General features: G+C 43.4%; 1 long non-coding RNA gene across 1 annotated transcript; it reads right to left on the bottom strand.

The window, feature by feature from the left end:
• Positions 1–458: 458 nt before the first annotated feature.
• LOC129151435 (uncharacterized) lies at positions 459–2235 on the bottom strand. The gene is made up of 3 exons (XR_008558119.1): positions 2071–2235; positions 1614–1931; positions 459–688 (listed from the first exon to the last, which is right to left on the bottom strand). It is a non-coding gene; the product is annotated as an uncharacterized LOC129151435 (long non-coding RNA).
• Positions 2236–3993: the final 1758 nt, after the last annotated feature.

Here is a 3993-nt window from a genome sequence, read left to right on the forward strand (position 1 = left end):
CATGAAAGGAAGATAAACTGCCAGAATGATATTTTAAATTGTTGGGAAGAAGGGTAGAATAAAAGTGTCATAAACCCACTGTTTAGGTCATTTATGCAGGACACCCTACATTCCCAGGATTTTAGGTTGAGCAACGTATGATTTATGTAGTAGAAAACGCTCCATCCTTAACTTTCTCCTTTATGCTCTCTCTGTACCTGGTCACCATGAAAGCTGCCTGTCACCTACTAAAACAACCCAATCAGTAACATGGTAATTAAGTACCTATGAAATACTGTGGTAGGCATGTGTGGGCAGAGGATATGAAGTCTAAAACATGATCCCTGCCCTTAAGAAACTTAAAACTTAAAGGAAAGCTAAGACAAGAACAATTAACTAACAAAGTCAGAACCTGTGTTCAAGTAATAACTACTTCCTGTCAGCATCAAGGATCAAACACCTTATTGCTTTGTATTGTTAACATTGGCAATGTGTTAGAAAGTTCCCTCGAATGCTGGAATTCTGTGAAAGGTTGGCCTTTTCTGTGCATTGTGACATCGGCCAGTCAGATCAGCAGGCTCCTCATCCTCTGCTTCCTGCAGAATGTGCTGGCTCTTCTGTCTGTCTACAACACCACCCGGCTGAGCAAAGTAGGTCACATCAGGTCTCTTGGCTCAGAGACAATGAGAGGCACTGGAACATATTGTAACTGAAAGAGATCATGATGATTCCTTCCACAGAGACTTTTAAGAGTAGAAAGGCCAACAAGATTATAGTTGTAATTATTATTTTTATCTTTAACTCATCCTTCTATTCCTTTGTTATATAGCCTATACTCTAGTAAAATACACAAATTACCTTTCTATGATCTTGCTATAGAATATTGTAAGAAATAATATCTTTCACTTGTAGGACATTTTCATTTATAGAATTCTTCCACATATATGAACTTTTTTGATCCTCAAAGCAAACTCTATAGAAGTGAGTATTACTGACCCAATGTACATGGGCTTCATTTCAGCCTCACGCCCCATTTCATTCCACCACTAGAGCTGAGTAAGCAGTGATTTTACCCATCCTCATGGGCAGGATCCGCCCCCTCCTTGTAGAGCAGCCACACCTGGTTCTAAATGCCACCATATTTCTTTCTGTAGATCCTACCTCTCCAACCCACCAACTCTCTCTGTACAATTCAATAGGCAATTACTGAATACCAACCATGGGCCAAAACACCATACTAGAAACTGAGATGACTAAATTGGCACCCTCAAAGAGTGGCTAAGCAAACTATGGAAACAGGGAAGCAAATTATTATAATATGGCACCTATGACAATAGAAAGATGCACATGGTACCATGATAGTTTCAAGAAGGGAGTAATTAACTCTGCCTGATAGCCTTAATTACCTAAGTGCCAGTTAGGCCAAAAGTTAAAAAGATGGGTAGACAGGATAGAGAGGGCACCCCAGATGCAACAGCCCATGCAAAGATAAAGGAATGGAGAACTGCAAGAAGGTCAATTTAATTCACCTCTCATCCATATCAATATCCAATCTGATTGGAGCAAAACACACACAGATTCTTCAGAGCCACTGTCCTCAAGTGAGGTCAAAGGCTACTCACACATACCCTTACCTTAGTACTTCACAACTTCTTTCTCTGCAAACCTCCAAATGCTGTCAACTCCTTCTTTACTCTTATCTTATAACCTGCTTTATTATTATTCTGAGCAAATTTAATCAGTGAGAAGAGAACTTGCAAAACCACCTGCCACCATATCTACCATCACACCTACATCTACTCCCATGTCCTCTGCTCTCACCAGTGTTAGAGGATCTGTTAATCCCTCCCTGAGCCATCTCTTCATTGGACACTAGACTTGAGGCAATCTTGCCTTCTCAAGGACATTGCTGCAAATAATTTTCTCTGAGTCTCCCATAACATCATTTCTATCTGCAAAATGGAAAATAAAAAAATGATATTATTTCTCAAATCTTATAAAAGCCCTTTCTTGATCCCACTTCCTTCCCTCCCCACCACTGCCTCATTTTTCTTCTTCATTTTGTAAAAAAACGTGAAAAAATTACCTTACCCACTGTCTACAGTTCTTCTCCTCTGATTACTTGTTGAACCCACTCCAATAGGCTTTCTCCCAATGCTACTAAAACTGCTCTCATCATGTGTCAATGACCTCCACATTTCAAAATCTAGTGCTCATTTCATTTACCTCATTCTACTTAACTTGCCATCAACACTTGATCCATTTGATCTCTCCCTTTGCAAAACATGTTTTCCACTAGGCTTCCAGTGCTTGATGCCTCCTAATATCGCTCCTCCTCCTTCAGTGGCCACTCCCTCCAGTTTCCTTTGCTGGTTCCTCTACATCTGCCAGAACTTTAAGATCTGGTGCCATTAGGGCTTGGTGCTTACACTTCTTTTCTTCCTCATTTATTCTCACTCTCTAGGTGATCTCATCCAATCTTATAGCTTTGAATATAAGTAAACCATACCTGAGTCCCACCTGAATCTCTCCTCTAAATCCAAATGTCTGTATCTGACTACGTACTCAAGATGCAGTGTGAATGTCTGATATGCATCTCAAAATTGCCGTGTTAAAAACAAAACAAAAAAACCCCACAAACACAAAAAAACCTGGTGTGTGTGGGGGGGAGGGACTCCAGATATTTCCCCTGAAACCCATTCTTTCCATGATCTCTAACACGCAAATTGAAACTACTTCTGTCCTGTAGCTCAGGTAAAAAATCTTGATGTTATGATTGATTCTTCTTTTTTCTCATATCTTACATTCAATGGACCAGCAAATCCTATTATTATCCCCACCTTTAAAATATATGCATAATCATAATCCTTACCATCTTTACCACTTCCATCCTGGTCCAAGCCACAGTTATTTCTGGACTATTAAAAATAACTTAATTATTTGTCTCTTTGCTTATACTCTTGTTTCCTTTCCCATTCTACCCTTCAGACAATAGGTGGGATGATTCTTTTAAAATGTAAGTTATATCATGCCACTCAAATAACTTTGTACCTCAACAAAATAAAAGTCAAAGTTATGCTACATAATACATGATACATCCCTTCACACTTCTCTGACTAAATAAACTAATGAGTGAATGAGTGAATGGATTGAAAGGGAGATGAAACTGGAATGTGTAGCACTGAAGAGTTAGGTGCTGAACAATCTTTTTTTAAAAAATATATTTTTACTAGAGGCCCGGTGCACTAAATTTGTGCCAGGGTGGGTGGGGGTGTCCCTCAGCCCAGCCTTCACCCTCTCCAATCTGGGACCCCTTGAGGGATGTCCGACTTGCCTGTTTAGGCCTGATCCTACCAATGGGCAGTCGGACATCCCTCTCACAATCCAGGACTGCTGGCACCCAACTGCTTGCCTGCCTGCCTTCCTGATTGCCCCTAACCTGCTTCTGCCTGCCAGCCTGATCACCCCCTAACCACTCCCCTGCCAGCCTGATTGCCCCTAACTTCCTGCCCCTGCAGGCTTGGTCCCCCCCAACTGCCCTTCCCTGCAGGCCCAGCCGCCCCCAACTTCCCTCCTCTGCCAGCCTGGTCACACCTAACTGCCCTCCCCTGCAGGCTAGTTTGCCCCCAACTGCCCTCCCTTGCCGGCCTGGTCCCTCCTAACTGCCCTCCCCTGCTGGCTAGATTGCCCACAACTGCCCTCCCTTGCAGGCATGGTCCCTCCCAACTGCCCTCCCCTGCTGGCCATCTCGTGGTGGCCATCTTGTGTCCACATGGGGGCAGTCATCTTTGACCACATGGGGGCAGCCATCTTGTGTGTTGGAGTGATGGTCAATTTGCATATCACTCTTTTATTAGATAGGATAGAGGCCTGGTACATGGGTGGGGGCCAGCTGGTTTGCCCTGAAGGGTGTCCCGAATCAGGGTGGGGGTTCCCTTGGGGCATGGGGTGGCCTGGGCGAGGAGCCTATGGTGGTTTACAGGCCAGCCACGCCTCCCGGCAACCCAAGCGGAG

The sequence above is a fragment of the Eptesicus fuscus genome, chromosome 14 (assembly GCF_027574615.1).
Source record: "Eptesicus fuscus isolate TK198812 chromosome 14, DD_ASM_mEF_20220401, whole genome shotgun sequence".
NCBI lineage: Eukaryota > Metazoa > Chordata > Mammalia > Chiroptera > Vespertilionidae > Eptesicus > Eptesicus fuscus.